The sequence below is a fragment of the Budorcas taxicolor genome, chromosome 13 (assembly GCF_023091745.1).
Source record: "Budorcas taxicolor isolate Tak-1 chromosome 13, Takin1.1, whole genome shotgun sequence".
Classification (NCBI taxonomy): Eukaryota; Metazoa; Chordata; class Mammalia; order Artiodactyla; family Bovidae; genus Budorcas; species Budorcas taxicolor.
In genome coordinates, this window is record NC_068922.1 from 63,683,565 (window position 1) to 63,702,987 (window position 19,423).

At 41.4% G+C, this 19,423-nt stretch overlaps 1 protein-coding gene across 2 annotated transcripts in view; it reads left to right on the forward strand.

Annotated features, from left to right (window-relative positions):
* The first annotated feature begins 3,540 nt into the window (after window positions 1-3,540).
* The window catches only part of ITCH (itchy E3 ubiquitin protein ligase), a 99,471-nt gene continuing 83,588 nt past the window's right edge, over window positions 3,541-19,423 (forward strand). For both annotated transcript variants that reach the window (XM_052651310.1, XM_052651311.1), the window contains exons 1-2: window positions 3,541-3,601; window positions 7,542-7,619. The gene's annotated coding sequence lies outside the window, so the exon portion shown is untranslated. The remainder of the gene's footprint in view (window positions 3,602-7,541; window positions 7,620-19,423) is intronic.

Genomic DNA, 19,423 nt, shown 5'->3' on the forward strand with positions numbered 1-19,423 from the left:
ATTTACTTGAGACTCATTTCCCTCTTTGTATAATGGACATAAAAATGTTTGTTTTAGTTGCTAAGTTGTGTCCGACCCCATGGAGTGTAACCTGCCAGGCTCCTTTGGCCATTGGATTTCCCAGGCAAAAATGCTGGGTGGGTGGCCATTTCATTTTCCAGGGGATCTTCCTGGCCCAGGGATCGAATCTACAACTCCTGCTTTGGCGGATTCTTTACCACTGAGCCACCTGGGAAGCCCAGGCATAAAAATACCTCATACTTTAAAGATACACTGCGTTCTGTCTAGTGTTAATAATCACCTGGGGCACTAGTTAAAAACCTACATCCTGCAGAACATGTGTTCTCAATAGGACAAAAATTGATTGTGGGGATGCAGAGGACATTAAAATACATGTATGTTTAAAAATTTGTTTTGTTTGCATGCCCTTCTCCGCTTGCAGGGATCTTAGTTCTCAGAACATGAATTGAACCTGTACCCTCGGCCGTGAGTGTGCAGAGTCCTAACCACTGCATAGCCAGGGAATTCCTCCCCATTCAAAATTTTTTTGGTAAAAGCTCAGATACATGGTACATACATTGATAAAAAGTACATTTGTGACATTAAAATTTCATGAGGGAATTTAGGGGAAAAATGTCTAGTAGGACTTCGCTGGTGATCCAGTTGTTAAGACTCCATGTCCACTGTAGGGGGCATGGGTTTGATCCCCAGTGGGGGAACTAAGATTCCAAGTGCAGAGTGGCATGCCCACCCCACCCCCCCAAAAAAGTGTAAAATTGTTCCTTACCGAGATGATAATTTTAAAAAAGGTGAGAAACATTGCCCTACCACAGTGATTGTCCAAGTGTGATCTGTGGTCGAAAATGCAAACACTGCGGTCAGAGCTCAGAGTTACTGAACTGGAAATTCTGAAGGTGGAGCCCAGCAGTCTATGGTTTAAGTCCTCTAGGTGATTCTGATGGGCACTGAAGTTTGAGAACCACAGCACTAGATAATGTGAATGGGGTAGGGTTATAGGAATCTGTATCTTTAACATGCTTTCCTAAGGTACATTGCAGGACACACTGACATGGAGGACTTGAAAGCACTTTGAAAAGTGTAAGTGACTTTCTAAATGGTAAAATACTGTTTTTATTAGGAGGAAACATGCTAAACAATAATAGCACAGATCACTAATTACTAAGTTATTACTTAGTTGTGCCTCTGAGTTTACTTCCACAGCCTATTAATTCTCACAAACAATCTATGAAGGAAGAGGTTGGAATCTGAGGCCAGACTGCCTGCGTTCTTATCCAGCATGTGACTTGGTTTGTGCATCTGTAAAGTGAGGAAAATGAAGGTAGTTCCCTCATAGATTCGTTGTGAGGATTAAAGGAGCTTATTGATCAGCTCTAAGAACACCTGCCACGTTGGCACCACTTACGTGTAAGCTATTTTCATCATCCCTAAGCGCACACTGTTAAAAGGTGGAGTTGAATCCAATCAATGTAACTCCTGAGTGTAGTTTCTTAAGGACTAAGATACGGTTCAATGATTCTCAAAGTGTGATCTCCTACTAGCAGCACATCAGAGAGCTTGTTGGAAATGCAAATTATTAAAATGATTAGATCCTATCCCAGATCTGCTGAATTAGAAACTCTGGGGGTGGGGCCCAGTAGTCTATGTTTTAACAAGCCCTTCAGGTGATTCTGAGGCACACTAGAGTTTTGGATCCGTAGCTATACTGTTGAGAGGTTCTGGTGTGAGATGAGGAGGGTTTTTTAAAAAGCCTAGAGATACCGGGCTGTGCTGCATTCAATATGCTAGCAAATTTGGAAAACTCAGCAGTGGCCACAGGACTGGAAAAGGTCAGTTTTCATTCCAATCCCAAAGACAGGCAATGCAAAAGAATGCTCAAACTACCGCACAGTTGCACTTATCTCACACGCTAGTAAAGTAATGCTTAAAATTCTCCAAGCCAGGCTTCAGCAATACCTGAACCGTGAACTTCCAGATGTTCAAGTTGATTTTAGAAAAGGCAGAGGAACCAGAGATCAATTGCCAACATCCGATGGATCATGGAAAAAGCAAGAGAGTTCCAGAAAAACATCTATTTCTGCTTTATTGACTATGCCAAAGCCTTTGACTGTGTGGATCACAATAAACTGTGGAAAATTCTTCAAGAGATGGGAATACCAGACCACCTGACCTGACTCTTGAGAAACCTATATGCAGGTCAGGAAGCAACAGTTAGAACTAGACATGGAACAACAGACTGGTTCCAAATAGGAAAAGGAGTACGTCAAGGCTGTATACTGTCACCCTGCTTATTTAATTTCTATGCAGAGTATATCATGAGAAACACTGGGCTGGAAGAAGCACAAGCTGGAATCAAGATTGCCAGAAGAAATATCAATAACCTCAGATATGCAGATGACACCACCCTTATGGCAGAAAGTGAAGAGGAACTAAAAAGCCTCTTGGTGAAAGTGAAAGAGGAGAGTGAAAAAGTTGGCCTAAAGCTCAACATTCAGAAAACGAAGATCATGGCATCCAGTCCCATCACTTCATGGGAAATAGATGGGGAAACAGTGGAAACAGTGTCCGACTTTATTTTTTGGGGGCTCCAAAATCACTGCAGATGGTGATTGCAGCCATGAAATTAAAAGACGCTTTCTCCTTGGAAGGAAAGTTGTGACCCATCTAGATAGCATATTCAAACGCAGAGACATTACTTCGCCAACAAAGGTCCATCTAGTCAAGGCCATGGTTTTTCCAGTGGTCATGTATGGATGTGAAAGTTGGACTGTGAAGAAAGCTGAGCACCGCAGAACTGATGCTTTTGAACTGGGGTGTTGGAGAAGACTCTTGAGAGTCCCTTGGACTGCAAGAGGATCCAACCAGTCCATTCTAAAGGAGATTAGTCCTAGGTGTTCATTGGAAGGACTGATGCTGAAGCTGAAACTCCAATACTTTGGCCACCTCATGCGAAGGGGAGGGAGGTGGGAGGGGGGATGGGGGTTCAGGATGGGGAACACGTGTACGCCCGTGGCGGATTCATGTTGATGTGTGGCAGAACCAATACAATATTGTAAAGTAATTAGCCTCCAATTAAAGTAAATAAATTTAAATTAAAAAAACATTAAGAAAAAAAGACTGATGCTGGGAGGGATTGAGGACAGGAGGAGAAGGGGACGACAGAAGAGGAGAAGGGGACGACAGAGGAGGAGATGACTGGATGACATCACCGACTCGATGGACATGAGTTTGAGTGAACTCCGGGAGTTGGTGATGGACAGGGAGGCCTGGCGTGCTGCCATTCCTGGGGTCGCAAGGAGTCGGACACGACTGAGCAACTGAACTGACCGGGAGTAATCCAAGAGTCCCTCCCACCTAGCTAAATGCAAGCTCGGATTTAGCTGCGCTCACCAGCCTCCGCTGGCTCTTCCTGCCGGCAGCTGGTTAGTGCGCAAGGACTTCTAGGGCTTGTAGTCCTGATAACTCCGGAGCTGGAGGCGCCTGCGCGTTGGCCGCCAACTCGTTCTAGTAGCTGTGGTCCGGAATCGGGACCGGCTGCCATCTTAGTCGAGGGACTGAAGAGTAGCCGCCGCCCCGAGTCCCGGTAAAAACCCGCGGGCGGACTGGAGGCAATTTTGGGGAGAGGGAGGGTCCTGGATGAATACGTCGGAGGAGAGCGAGAGGTAGAGGAGTGCGGCGCGTCAGCCGGGACCCGAGCCGCGGCTGCTTCCTCTTCCCTCAGAGCCGGTGCCCGTGGTGGGCGCGGGGAGCTCGGGCTAGTGGCAGGGGCCGGGCGGAGGGGTGGCGGGGATGGGTCATCTGGAAGCCCCGAGCGGCCCCTGTTGGGCTCAGATGGTCGGAGCCCCTCTCCTCGCGGGCGCCAAGTTCTGAGAGAACTGGGCCCCAGCGGGCGCCCCCGGGGTCCAGCCCAGAGCCCGTCAGCCCCGCCCGGGGGCTCTGCTCCTGCGGCCCGGCCTACGCGAGGGGCCCCGCGGCAGCGGCCGGGGCGGGCGACGTGGCCCTGCGAGGGGCGGCGGCCGGGCCCACCTGCCACCCGCTGCCCTTCCCGAGACTTTTTGGAGCTCGCACCAGCGAGAGGGGCCAAGTACAGCGGCTGCCTCTCTTCTCTCTTCCATTCCCCTCCGTCTATTGTCCCCCAGCGTGGTGGTCCCGGCCCCGGCGTCGTCGTCGGCGCCCGCCGCCGCCGCAGCGGCCCCGCCGGCGCCGAGTTTTGCAGACGTGGAGCTGTCACTGCCCTTCCTCCTGAAAGTGCCCTTTTCTTTAGCGGAGAGAAGGAAAAAGTAGCCGTGATGAGGTCAGGACTTGGTGGGGACTAAGTGGGGAACTCAAGTTCTTAGACTTTGCTCCGGGCCGCGACGTAGAGCGAAACACAGGATCTCTGCGCCCCAGGTAGACGCTGGGCCTCAAGTTAGCGATGTAACCTGGTGGATTTGCAAACTACCCGAAATCCACGATTCCCCAGTAACAACTCACCTTGTTTTCTTGCTCATGTTTGTATCTTGTTAGATTTTCCGCTGTTATTCAGCTTCAGTGTATTTTTTGGGAGTGAGGGGTGGGGAAGGAAGAGACATTTCAGGGAATTTTTCTCTGAAAATTAACGAGGCACTTGAGCCATCCATCTATCACTGTACTTAGTTTGAGTCTTGCATGTATTCCTAATATAATTAGATCTTAGGGAAGTACTAGAGGCAGTGTATTTCCACCCTCAAAATGGGCTAGAGAGTTGTTTCTCTGCCGAAATAAAGTTCTCAGAGCAGGTCTGGTGAGAGTCTTAATCGTGTATTCATAGGTTTACTCAGGTTACAGTTACTTCATTTTTAAGATTTAGAAATGAAGGTGGAAATTCACCTGCTGTTTTCAACAGTGGATATAAGTTTTTTGGGTGTGAGTCCGAAAGGAATTCCTTCATCTTCAGCATATGAGTCAAGTCAACAACGATATGAAATAAACAAGTGCAGGATAATTCCTCAGTGTATTCTAGAGTAAATCATTTTTCCATTCCTTAAAGAAACATCTTTACACCAACTGGAAGAGACAAACCAGTAGCCCCCAAATTTGGTCATTAAAATAATCAGGGCAGCTTTTTTAAAAGTAGAAATTTCAGAGCCTTATTTCCCGAGATTGATTTAATAGGTTTGGGTCGGCCTTGAGGATTAAAACTTGCCTAAGGCAATTTTGATGGTTTTGGAAACCTTTGAGACAATACTTTGAATAAACCAAAAGCTTTGAGATCGAAGAGGAGGTAATCAGTTGTGTCTGATTTGAGGAGGAAGAATCTGCTTCAAGCTGAAGTTGGGTCTTAGCTGAAGTGTTATCGTAATGGAGAAAGGGAAGGACAGGGCAGAGGGAACACCTCAGTACTGTTAGTAAACACAGGATTGTGGAAGATAAAAGGGAGCAGGGAGTGGGATGGGGAAGGAGAGCATTATGGATGTGAGGCAAGAAAAAAACTTGTTTTATGTTGTTAGCAATAGATACAGATTTTTTTATTTTTTATTTATTTTTTTTTTAGAAACAGAATTTTTAACAGGAAAATGATATTGAGTACATGTTTGCTTTAGGAAGATTGCTTTGTGGCATGAGTGAAAGGACAGAAGAGTGGCTGTTGCAGTGGTTTAGGTGAGAAGTGAAAGGCTTGTCCTCATTGAGAGGCTGTGGGCATGATCAAGGGATTAAATTTAGTTCTTTACTAGTGCAATATTGTCCTATTTTTGTATGAGGATTTCTTTAGGGCCATTCTGGGTAAAAGGTTCCTTTTCTGTCAAAAGAACCCATTAGCAAATCAGAATAGTATTGCACGGTTATATATGTTAATGGTATCAGAATTTGTTGTTAGCATCCTTGATCAGGTGCAATTTGTAGAATTTAGAGATTAGACTGAAATTTATGGCTATCAATGCTATTGATTTATGAGCTTTTTGGGAAGTGTTTTTTCTCCCACCCTCAGAAACTTGGTTTTAGAATTTTAGAGTTGGGGGAGTCCCCTGGTGGTCCAGTGGCCAAGACTCTATGCTCCTAATGCAAGGGTTGTGTGTTCAATCCCAGTTCTGAGAACTGGATTCCACATACTGCAACTAAAGATTCTACATACCACATCTGAGACCCAGCACAGCCAAATAAATAAATAATACATATTAAAGAGTTGGAAGAGATTGTTGAGATTATCTAGTCCACAGTAGCAGATACATTTTGATTTATGGGCCAACTTTCACTTGAAGTAGCTGCCAGAAGCCCTGTGTTGAGAAGGATTTTAATCATAAGGGTTCTCTGGGAAAGTGAGTTACGATTGATTAGTGATGACTCCTGTGGACACTAGTTATCTAGTGGTTGGTATCAATATATGTGCCAGGTATATGCTATTCTTGACTAGTCCAACCTTTTCTGTTTTTTTTGTTGTTGTTGTTGTTTTTTTAAACAAAGAATCAGAGCTAAAAGTAGAACCACGTTTTGTAACTCTTAGTCTGTTCTCCAGTGTACCAAGATGAATGTGTACTACTAAAGAACTTTTGGTATTAGACCAAAAGAAAAAGTATTTCTAGCCTGTGCCTCTTGACTGTTTAGTTCAGAGTTTAACAAGGAACTTTGGCCTAGAAGTGAGTTGTATTCATTCTGGCTTAGGAAATTTGTGTTTAAACTCACAGAAAAATAGCCACCTTCTGCCGCCTTTTCTTGTTCCTCACCCTTCTCTGTTTTGGGTTTAGGGGATTGGTTTCTTCCAAGTTGTGGGGATAGTCCTTACTGTGACCTCAAAAGGTAGAGTATGTATTTATATGGCCCTCCTCATTTTGCCATGTAGCTATACGCAGGTGAGGAGTTACCCTATAGTATGGGTTAAGGCAAAAGTGTATTAAAGGCCCCCCTCCCCCCCAACCCCATATTTATATCACCTAGCCAAATTTTGGGCTTATAATATGCACTCAGTAAAGGCATGTTGATTTTTGTGGCTGTAAATGATACTGGCTTTGAGTCAATATAAATTAGCAAGTGGGGTTGAAGAACTGAATGGCAGCATTCTCTCACTAAGAGGTCAGCCCTCTGCTAAAAATGTTGGGCTGGAAACTAGCCTCACAACTAGAAGTAGTTAACCAGAATCTATTCCTTTTTTCTGTCCTCTTTCAGTCTAGCAGTGTACTGTCCTTGGAGGACTGATGCCAACTCAGCTCTTTGCTTCTTTACAGAATTGACTATACTCAGATCCTTGGAGTACTTTTTTCTTTTCTTATCCCTAGGAGCTTCCAAGTTGCAGGGATAGTCCTTACTGTGACCTCAAAAGGTAGAGTGTGTATTTGTATGGCCATCCTCATTTTGCCATGTAGCTATACGCAGGTGGGGAGTTACCTTATTGTATGCGTGAATCATTTTCTTCCCAATTTAACCTTACTATCCTGCCTGCTCCATCAAAAATTATCTATTCTGTGAAACTTTTTAAAGGACATTGTGCTGTCCTATTCCAAAGGTCATTGCTGATCTGATGTGTTTAAACACAGGAGTAATGTGTTAACGGATCCTCCTTCCTTTCTCAGGTAACATGCATTTAACCGTGGCCTTCTGGAGACAGCGCCTTAATCCAAAGAAGTGACTGCAAACAGTGAAAACTTCAGGTATGGTGGCATGCTTGTGAAAGAGAGTGGGGGTCAGAAATGATGCTGAGGGTGAGCACTGGTCCTGTTAACAGCTGTGGGAAGTATGGGGAGAGACCATTGTTGATGCTGCCTACATCACTTGGTTGAAGACATAGTTTCCATTTGGATCTGAAACCCATGCTGCCTCTACAAGGATTAGCCTGTGAGCTACATTGTATTCTTAATTTGGGTCCTTTGACTTTTGTTTTTCTAAATAGCTTCCCTATACAGTCATATACTTCTCTCTCTTGTGCTATTTTAGAAACATTTATCTCTATACTTGTCCATACATGTGCACATATATTGGTTAAAATATGTAGGAATTAAAAAGAAAACAATATAGTTCAATGGAAAAAGAATAGAGGACTTGGAAAGAAAAGGTCTGGGTTCTGATTTGATTTTGCTGCTGACAAACTTGATTGTTGGCAAAGTATTTAATCTTGGCAAGACTTAGTTTATATGTAAAGTAGTTATGTTGATTTCTGCCTGCCTCCCTGGCATTGTTGTGAGGATCAAATAAAATGATACATATTAAATCTTTAGAAAAAAGTGAATTCCCATCTGAAGCCATTATCCAGATTTATAAGGTGGGAGGGGTTGGCAGTAATATTGAAAAGGAAAACAGGACAGGACAGATGCATCTGAAAAGATCAGGAGAGGGGAAAAAAAAGACCAGGAGGAAGGAAAGGAAGTCTGCTGGTTAAGAGAAAAAGTAGAGCGCAGGACAAGTCAAGCAGCAAGAGGATAGGGAGTAAAGGAAGCAGAGCACATGAATTGGTTGGTGAGAAAGCCGTATAGGAAAGAGGATCCCTTTCATTTGCTTAACCCTAACCTTGCAACTGTTGTTATTACCACCTCTCTTCATAGGAATGTCCCGTCCGTACTTAAGCTTCTTGTCCCCATTGTAAAATCATAGTAAAATTTTGTGACTCTTTGTGTTTAGTTTATATTTTTGTTAACAAATTGCCTCATAAATCCCAAGAGACCAAGGCTATGGCTTGCTTATTATGGTATCCCAGGTTAGTCTATAATCAAATGTGTGATTAATCTGTGGGGTTTTTTTTTTTTTTAAATAATTACAAAGAGAAAAGGAGATGGTAGGGTGGTTTGTGAGATACTAAAGAAAGGAAGTGGATGAGAGGAAAAGTAGATAAATCAGTGGCAGTGAGAGGAAGAATTCTCAGAGGATAATGAAAGTATGAAATGAAAATGAAAAAAGTATGTAGAACAACAGGGGAAAAGATGGCGTTATCTGCAATGGTTGGAACAAGGCAAATTTCATACCTTTAGTGGTGGTGTAATACCTCACAAAAAGTTATGTACTGGGGAAGATCATCCTCCATACCAAATATCTTTAAAATATTTCTAAAAGTATCCATTTCATCCTGAGCTCACAGAGTAGTTCTTTGTGGAAAGAAAACTGGGCCAGCATTCAGGAAATACGTGTTCCGGCCTTGATATTGCTTGTTACTTAATTTCTGTGATCTTGAGCAATTTGCTTAAATCTCTGGACTGCATTACTTTCTACTGAATGTATGAACATGATGCTTTCTCCTTCCAGCTCTTTGATTATTCTTTGTGCTGCTTATGCCAGCTCACCAATTTTTCAGGGCTTTGTTGATACAATGTGGGACTGGTCTCAAAAATATCTTATAATAGGACTTCAAAGCATCCATTGCTTTATAAATGAGAAGCCATTTTAAATTCTACTTTATTTTTTATTTTTGGCTGGGCCATGCAGGTTGTAGGATCTTCATTCCCCCCCTGCAGTGGACGCGCGGAGTCCTAACCACTAGACCACCAAGGAATTCTCTTTCTGCTTTAAACACTGGTTGAGAGACCTGCAGGAAGAAATGTTGAGCTTGTAATATTAAGCAAGCGTTTATTGAGCCCTGTTATGCTAGTTTCCAAGGGATACTCTACCTCAAGGATTTTGTGTTTTTGTGAGGAAAATAAAACTATTCACTAGTAATTATTGTAAAAAAGCAAGATGATAAATGCTATAATAAGGACTTCATTGCATTTCAATTTAAGATGTTTGGATTTCTTGGTTCCTTTATTATAACTGAATATGTGCTAATTGCAGGAACTCATGGAAAAAAGCAGTTCCTGCCCTCAAGAAACTTAATTCTTTTCATGTCTGCACACTGTTTACTCTCGTAGATATATCCTTCTACCCCAAGAAAGAGAAGAGTTTTGTGCTGTATCATCACTTTGTAGTTTTGAACTAAGGATTCATCTCATTATTGAGCTTACCTTACTCCAGGAGTAGTCTGATAGCAAATATATAGTTTGATTGGATTCCCTAATACTTCAGTTACAGATATAGTTTTCTTTTAAGGTGAGGAAAAAAATTCAAAAATGCCATCTGCATTTAGGTAAACTTTGGTTTGCTTCTTAGTCATTTGTGCAAAGAAAGAATAGGCTCTAAAATTTAGTCTCTTGAGTCTTCGTTCCAGGCAGTTAATTCAGTTGGTCACAGAAGAAAGGATGGTAGTCTTAAGGAATCATATTGTAGGGATTAACAGTGTTCCCTGGAGTTAGACTATCTGATTTTGAATTCTTGCTGTACCTTGAGTACTGGCAATGTGACCTTGGCTGATTTGCTTCACTTCTCTGTGCCTTAGTGTTTTCATTTATAAATCGAGAATAATAATAGTGTATATCCATAGGGTTTTTGTGTGGATTAAATGAGATAATATATTTTTGCTTGAACAATAGTTGGTTCACAATAAAGCAGGAAATGTTAATTGCCAGTGTTGTTACCATTATCGCATTATCATCATCACCAACCTTGTCTGTTCTAAAACTATCATTAACCAACCTTGTCTGTCTTAAAATTGTCATCTTAATTTATTCATTCAGTAAATTTGTATAAGGGGAGCACTGTAAAGTCAGATGCCTACAAGGGCTAGATTTAAATAGTAATGGTAGAGCATATTGGGACTTAAGTGATTTACGGAATTCATGTTACTCCAGGGGGGCAGCTGTTCGGCAGCTTTGGTTTACTTTTTAAAAAAAATTGAGGTGAGATTTATCCATCTGGCAGGAGGTAGGGCAGGAGGCATATAGATGAAGTGTGACCTGAACATCTTTTTTGTGAAGAGAAGCTGAAATTTCAGATTTTGTGAGAAATTTTTATTTTTAAATGTTGGCAACATAATGAATTCATAAAAACGCTGTGAGCCAGACAAATTCACCACTGTGGGCAGACTTTGTCTTGTGGGTTGCTGTTCTGTAACCTCTGATCTGGGACTTGACTTTTTGCTGCATAACCCATGTTCACTGCTCTCTGGGAAGAGAGTCCTTACTCACATAGAGATTTTTAAAGTTCAGGCGATACCTTACTGCTGTCTAGGGCTGAATGAGGCGTAAACAGAAAAATTAAGGCAAAGAGGAGGAGGGAAGTTATTTAAAACTGGGATTCAGAATGGGAAAATGGCAGGAATGAACTTAAGATGGTGAAAGAAAGTACAGTGAATTTAAATTAATCTGAAGAGGGTTTGTGTGGTCCCAGTAAGAACAGAAAGTTTAGAAAAATTAAGAGATCAGTGTAGGGGCAAAATAATTTCTCTTCTTCCCTTTCAGGTTCTTTGACTGGTCTAATAATTGCTGTAAGATAGATTAACAAGAGAAAAACAAATTTCCTAAATACAGTATGGGAGCCTCATAAAACTGAGACCCAAAAGGCAGCCATAATAGGGGCTTATATAAATATCCTGAGCCTTATAAGGAAAAGGGGTAGGGGCTGGTGATACAAAGGGAAGAGGAGAGATGTTTGGAAAATAAAGGTTGCCCTGTTACTTACTTAGTTAAGTTTCTTTTCTTTCTAAAATCATTTATTTGGCTGTGCTGAGTCTTAGTTGCTGCATTGAGAATCTTTTAGTTGTAGCATGGGAACTCTTAGTTGCAGCTTATGGGATCTAGTTTCCTGACCAGGGATCAAACCCAGGCCCCCTGCATTGGGAGTGTGGAGCGTTAACCACTGGACCAACAGTGAAGTCCCTGTAGTTAAGTTTCTTAGGTAAAAAGATACTTTCTGGTAATAATTCTCTTCTTAGTACAGGCCTCCTTTCCAGTGTAAATGTAGGCAGTTGTGGGAGGGAGAGAGGTAAAGAGCTTTTGCAGCTGAGTTTTGATTTTCTTTAGTTCAGAATAATTCTTATGCCAAAGTGGCATATTTTGGGGTAATGTACTCTGCTGCCCTTCAGCAGTCTTCTTATTTTTAGGATAAACTTAAGTCCTATTGACTGGTAGGATGAAGTGGCATTTTATGAAATTTATTTTGTTAATATTGAAGTCTACAGTATTTATTGGCACCCCACTCCAGTACTCTTGCCTTGAAAACCCCATGGATGGAGGAGCCTGGTAGGCTGCAGTCCATGGGTCGTTCAGTTGGACACGACTAAGCGACTTCACTTTCACTTTTCACTTTCATGCGTTGGAGAAGGAAATGGCAACCCACTCCAGTGTTCTTTCCTGGAGAATCCTGGGGACGGGGGAGCCTGGTGGGCTGCCGTCTGTGGGGTTGCACAGAGTCGGACACTACTGAAGCGACTTAGCAGCACAGTATTTATTAGAGTTGATAGGGTCCAGAGGCAGGGAGACCAGGCTAGGGAGGTTGTAGTGAGAATGGAAAGTGAGGGACAAAAGCTTGTATTTGGGTCACCCTGTGACAGTGGGACACTGCAGTCAAGAGGCAGATTTTGAAAGCTCTTCGCATGTTTGTTCTTTTGTAATAATTAGGATATGTGAGGATAATGCTGAAGAGGCTACCCCTCCGTTTTCATAAGGATCTTCATTACTGTCAGCCGTGGCACCCCCTTTAATGGTGGATCACGTATATAGTCTCATAATTTCCCGGCTTTAAAAGAATAGAAAAGGTAAAATCAAAGTAGTTCAACTGCTTATTACATTTCTAGTCTAGCATTTTTGGTCATCTTGATTAACCTCTTCTGTAGACTTTGAACATGGAATTTTTTTTATTTACCAAGGTTTGGATACAGTGACAAAAGGTTTTCTCGTGGAAAAGATGTAGAATTTTGTTGCAGAAACTGGACACAGTAATTAATTTATGATTCAGAATGTTTAAAACTGATAAATGTAGAAACATGAAATGTGTTTATTTTGTATAGCCTGAGAAAATGATTTTCAGAATTTGATTTTCAGTAGGCCTTTGGTTCTGTTTATACTTTTCTCATGAAACTTTTCTTGACATATACAGGAAAGTTAACTTCTTATTCTTGACTGAAATGCAAAATGTAGTCATTGTAAGTAGTCTTCTTAATAAGTAAATCTAATAGTGTGTTCAGTTCAGTTCAATCGCTCAGTCGTGTCCGACTCTTTGCGACCCATGAATCGCAGCACGCCAGGCCTCCCTGTCCATCACCAACTCCTGGAGTTTACTCAAACTCATGTCCATTGAGTCGGTGATGCCATCCAGCCATCTCCTCCTCTGTCATCCCCTTCTCCTCCTGCCCCCAACCCCTCCCAGCATCAGAGTCTTTCCAGTGAGTCAACTCTTCACATGAGGTGGCCAAACTATTGGAGTTTTAGCTTTATCATCAGTCCTTCCAATGAACACCCAGGACTGATCTCCTTTAGAATGGACTGGTTGGATCCCCTTGAAGTCCAAGGGACTCTTAAGAGTCTTCTCCAACACCATAGTTCAAAAGCATCAATTCTTCAGCGCTCAGCTTTCTTCACAGTCCAGCTCTAACTCTCAAATCCATACATGACCACTGGAAAAACCATGGCCTTGACTAGACGGACCTTTGTTGGCAAAATAATGTCTCTGCTTTTGAATATGCTGTCTAGGTTGGTCATAACTTTTCTTCCAAGGAGTAAGCGTTTTTTAATTTCATGGCTGCAGTCACCATCTGCAGTGATTTTGGAGCCCCCAAAAATAAAGTCTGATACTGTTTCCACTGTTTCCCCATCTATTTCCCATGAAGTGATGGGACCAGATGCCATGATCTTAAGTTTTCTGAATGTTGAGCTTTAAGGTGTGTTAGAGCCTGAATATTCAGAATATTTGAGAGACAGCAACTTTTCCCTCATCAATGAATAAGAACACTGAACTGAGCCTGTGAAAAATAGACAGAGTTGCAGCCATCATAGAAATGCAGTAAAAGGATCAAATTGAGCTAAATCCAAGTCTCATTTAATGCAAAGAGAATTTGTTTTTTGAATTTTTGAAGCATGGTCTAACCTAGATTCTGAAGTTCATTTGTTTTGAAAATTTAAAGAGATTTTTAGGTGGTTCATTTAATTATGGGTCTGCTGTGGAAGGAAAGGAATATCAAAGAGGGATTAGCTGCATTTGCTTCTGTGGAAAGCTAGTAAAAGGGAAATCCTAGATTATCTTTTACCCTTGAATTTCTGGAAGGAAAGATAATTACTGTAGGTCTTAATTAAAAACTGTTAATGTATGTATTGAAATGTATAGAACCTGGCTACTATTGCTTTTTATTGTCCAGAATGTTGCTGACATTGATGTGCAGTCATCTGCTCTCCCTTTCTCTTTGCCCTTCAGGATTTAAACTTTTCCTTTTTCTTGTTGGAGTTTTGGGAGAGTTGGAGATATAGCATAGATGTTCAGTCTGTTCTGTTGATTTCACTGTTTAAATTGATACTTTCATTAATAAGGGGCAAAGAAAATGATAGACTTATTTGTCTTGATTATTTTTTGTCATTGTAAAATATGCATAACATGTTGGTAAAATATGCATAAAATTTACAACTTCAACCATTTTTAAGTGTTTAATTCAGTGATGTTAAATATATTCCCATGCTGCATACCTATTATCACTATGCATCTCCAGAATTTATCATTCCAAACTGAAACTCTGTATGTGTTATTAAACAATAATGCCATTCCCCTCCCTGGTAATCACTGCATTAATTTTTGTCTCTATAGAATTTGACTATTCTTGCTACTTCATATCGGTGGAATCATACAGTATTTGTCCTTTGTGTCTGGCTTTTTAACTTAGCAGTGTCTTCAAAGTTCATGTTGTAGCATGTTTCAGAATTTCATTCCTTTCTAAAAAGCTGAGTAACATCCCATTTTATGTGTATAATCACGTTTTGTTTATCTGTTCATCTGTCAATGGCCTTTTGGATTACCTTTTGGCTATTGTGAATAATGATGCTATGAATGTGGCTGTATAGGTATCTGTTCAAGTCCCTCCTTTCAGTTCTTTAGGTGTATTCTCAGAAGTGGAACTGGTGGATCAAGTAGTAATTCCATGGTGGGTTTTTATTTATTTTTTTATTGAAATATAATTGATTTACAAATGTTAATTTCTGCTGTACAGCAAAATGATTCAGTTATGCACGTGTACATTCTTTTCTTTGTTCTTTTCCATTATGGTTTATCCCAGTGCTTCCCAGGAGGCTCAGTGGTAAAGAATCTGGCTGCCATGCAAGAGACTCAGGTTTGATCCCTGGTTCAAGATGATACCCTGGAGAGGGAAGTAGCATTCCACTCCAGTTTTCTTGCCTGGGAAATCCCACAGACAGAGGAGCCTGTCAGGCTACAGTCCACAGGGCCACAGAGAGTCAGACACGACTTAACAACTCAACAACAACAACATGGTTTATCCCAGGATACTGAGTATAGTTCCCTGTGCTGTATAGTAGGACCTTATTGTTAGTAACTCCATGTTAATTTTTTTTAGTATCCGCCATAGTGTTTTCCCCAGCCGCTGTGCCTTTGTACATTTTCACCAGCAGTTTTCAAGGGTTCCAGTTTTCTACACCCATGAAAACATTTCATTTCACTTCTTTTTTTTTAAAGAATAGTCATTCTAATGATGAGAGAAGTGGTATCTTGTTGAGGTTTTGATTTGCATTTCTCTAGTAATTAGTGGTACTTTCTTTTCCTATGCTATTTGTATATCTTCTTTGGAGAAGTGTCTATTCAGTTTCGTTGCCCTTTTTTAAACTGGTTGTTTGATTTTTTAGTGTCTTAATTATCTTGTAGGCTATTTCTTGTGCTAGGGTCTTGTGCTGTTCCGCCTCCTTTCCTGTTATTGACAAAGCAGTTAGAACCATTCTCTAATATGTAGTCTCTCAGTAAATGAATGTTTGATAAAATGTTAAAAGTAGTGCTTTCTGGAAAGGTAAAGGTTGGTTGGGGCAGGATTTTCATTACATTTTCTTTGGTTTTATAATTCTATATTCTCTTTTAACTATTTACTTGGGGGGGGTAAACATTTATAAAGGATTAAGCTTTAGGCAAAGAAGTCCCTGTGTCATCCAGATTTTATTTTGGAGAAGGAAAATATGTTTTAATATCTTATTAAAAAGAAACTTCACTCTTACAGGACTTGCTGTTGCTACTGCTTGCCTAAGAAAATATGAATCATTCTGAGGTATCCAGACAAATATTTTACCTTTTGTAATTCTGAAAAGGAAGAAGTCTGTTTTAATCATTTCAGTGATTACTTGATTTTTGTGTGATGATTTTGAATTTCTTTTTTGTACTATTTATTAGGGGTTTTTCTGTTGTTGTTCAAGAGGGATTTGAGAGTAGTCCTAGACTTCATATATAAATACTTTTGAAATGGACCAAACTGAGTAAGTTCAGGTATGCAGTGACATAGATTTTTTTTTTTTTCATTTGTTTCCCTGTTGTTCTTTTCTTTTTTGGGGGGAGGCTCAGTTATGGAACCGGAGAAGGCAATGGCACCCCACTCCAGTACTCTTGCTGGAAAATCCCATGGATGGAGGAGCCTGGTAGGCTGCAGTCTATGGGGTCCCAAAGAGTTGGACACAACTGAGCGACTTCACTTTCACTTTTCACTTCCATGCATTGGAGAAGGAAATGGCAACCCACTCCAGTGTTCTTGCCTGGAGAATCCCAGGGACGGAGGAGCCTGGTGGGCTGCCGTCTCTGGGGTCACATAGAGTCAGACAGGACTGAAGCGACTTAGCAGCAGCAGTTATGGAACTGTGGTTTTAAATCATGAAATTAACATTGAGCAAGACTAGAGATCTCAGTTTTTGGCTGCATCTTCTGTTCTGACCTTGGACCATTCATTTTGATTGGGTTGTTTGTCTATTATTGAGTTATAAGAGTTCTCTGTGAATTCTGGGTATAAGCCCTTTATCAGATAAGTGTTACATCTTAGAGATATATTCTCCCAGCCTTTTGCTTCTTTTTTCATTTTCTTAATGGTGTCTTTTGAAGAGTTCAGTTCAGTTCAGTCGCTCAGTCGTGTCCGACTCTTTGCGACCCCATGAATCGCAGCACGCCAGGCCTCCCTGTCCATCACCAACTCCCGGAGTTCACTCAGACTCACGTCCATCGAGTCAGTGATGCCATCCAGCCATCTCATCCTCTGTCGTCCCCTTCTCCTCCTACCCGCAATCCCTCCCAGCATCAAGGTCTTTTCCAATGAAGAGTAGAAGTTGAAGAGTAGAAGTTCCTAATTTTAATAAGGCTTAATTTCTCAATTTTATCTTTTGTGGATGGTACTTTTGGTGTCACAGCTAAGAAATCTTTGCCTGATTGGGCACTCCATTTAACTTTGCTGGATTCCCATGCATTTATCTGTAAGAACAAATAAGATGTGTGCGGTATTTTGCTTTCTTTGAAATGATGTTTTATTCAGTTCCTTTCGGACTCAAAGTAGAGGAGGTAGTCTTTGTAAATTTTTTTTAATTGGAGTATAATTGCTTTGCAATATTGTGTTAGTTTCTGCTATACAGCAAAGTGAATTAGCTATATATACACATACATCCCCTCCCCCCGGAGCCTCCTTCGCATCCCCCCCGTCTCACCCCTGCGGTCGTCGCAGAGCGTGAAACGGTGCTTCCTGTGCTGCACAGCTCCCCACTGGCTGGCTGCATGCTCGTGTGTGCTGTCCGTGCCGCTCGCTCCGTTCGTCCCACCCTCCCCTTCCCCCATGGCCGCACGTCTGGTCTCTCTTCCTGCCCTGCATATACGTTCATGGGTACCATTTCCCTAGATTCCACATATATACGTTAATGTACAATATTTATTTTTCTCTTTCTGACTTCACTCCGTATGACAGACTCTAGGTTGATCCACATTACTGCAAATGACACAGTTTTGTTCCTCTTTAATGGCTACTATCCCCTACATTTATGTACCACATCTTCTTTATCCATCTGTCTGTCGATGGAGATTTAGATTGCTTCCATGTTCTGGCTGTTGTAAATAGTGCTGCAGTGAACATTGGGGCACTTGTGTCTTTTTGAATTATGGTATTCTCAGGGTATATGCCCAGTAGTGGGATTGCTGAGTCATATGGTAGCTCTATTTTTAGTTTAAGGAACCTCCATACTGTTCTTCATAGCAGCTGTATCAGTTTACATTCCCACCAACAGTGCAAAGAGTTCCGTTTTTTCCACACAGTCTCCAGAACTTATTGTTTATAGATTTTTTTGAGAGGAGGTAGTCTTAGAATAGAATACTAAGGTGAAAATTTGCAGGCCCAAACTGGAGTGTAAAATTGACTCTGCTTTGATAATCCTGTTTGTTTCCTAATGGATAAATGGTTATTTGTCCCAAATGGCAACCCACTCCAATATTCTTGCCTGGAGAATCCCATGGACGGAGGAGCCTGATAGGCTATAGTCCACGGGGTCGCAAAGAGTTGGGCACAACCGAGCAACTTCACTCACTCACTCACTCTGCCCCCAGTGTTTAGAACTCTTGGAAATAAATGATTCTGATTTTTTTCCCTGGATTTTTAATACAATATTTAAAACTATGCTTTTTAGTTCTTTTAATATAAATGCATCAATTTGTTTATGTAGTGTACATAGACATTACTTGTTAGCTCATTATTGACATCTGGTTTCCTCAATAATTCTCTTTCTAAAGAAATGTTTATTTTGGCTTCCCTGTGTCTTTGTTTCTGCTCTCAGGCTTCCTCCAGTTGCCGTTAGCAGGAGCTACTCCCCGGCTGCAGTGTGCAGACTCCCCATTGCTGTGGCTTTCCTTTCCTTGCTGTGAAGCACAGGTTCTGGGCACATGGGCTTCAGTAGTTGCTCAGTGGCATGTGGAATCTTTCTGGAACAGGGATCAAATCTGTGTCCCTTGTATTGGCAGGTGGATTCTTAATCACTGGACTACCAGGGAATACTGATAATTCTTAAACAATGTGTAAAAATGATCTGAGAAAGGCTTGTTGGAAGGATGGGATGGTGGCTATCCAGAGTCTTTATTTTGAGGAGAATTTATGGGTTTTAAGAGATAGTCAGAAACAAGAGTTCTTGGACACCAGGAAATTGAGCTTTATATTTAATCCAGTTGTATAGTTTCGCACAAGACTTTTGGCAGAAGAGAGCAATATTTAGAGTAGTACAACAGTAGTTATATTTATTGTGGCATGTTAAATCCTTTAAACTCTAGCAGTAAATAATCAAAGCCAGGACACAGCTTATAACAATAGTTAATACTAAGATGTTTATCCGAAAGCTGTTTGGGAGAACTGGGAGAAAAATTGCCTTCTGTAATACTAGGTGCAAAGTTCAAACCAGCAAATGAATGTTAAAAGTTACAGTTCTGGTGCCAGTTTCCTTCAACTCTTTTATACTGTTGAACCTTAAAAATTGTACCTTCTTATGTTTCTCTTTGAGATTCCCTGGTGGCTCAGAAGGTAAAGCGTCTGATTGCAGTCCGGGACACCCGGGTTTGATCCCTGGGTCGGGAAGATACCCTGGAGAAGGAAATGGCAACCCACTCCAGTACTCTTGCCTAGAAAATTCCATGGATGGAGGAGCCTGGTGGGCTACATACAGTCCAT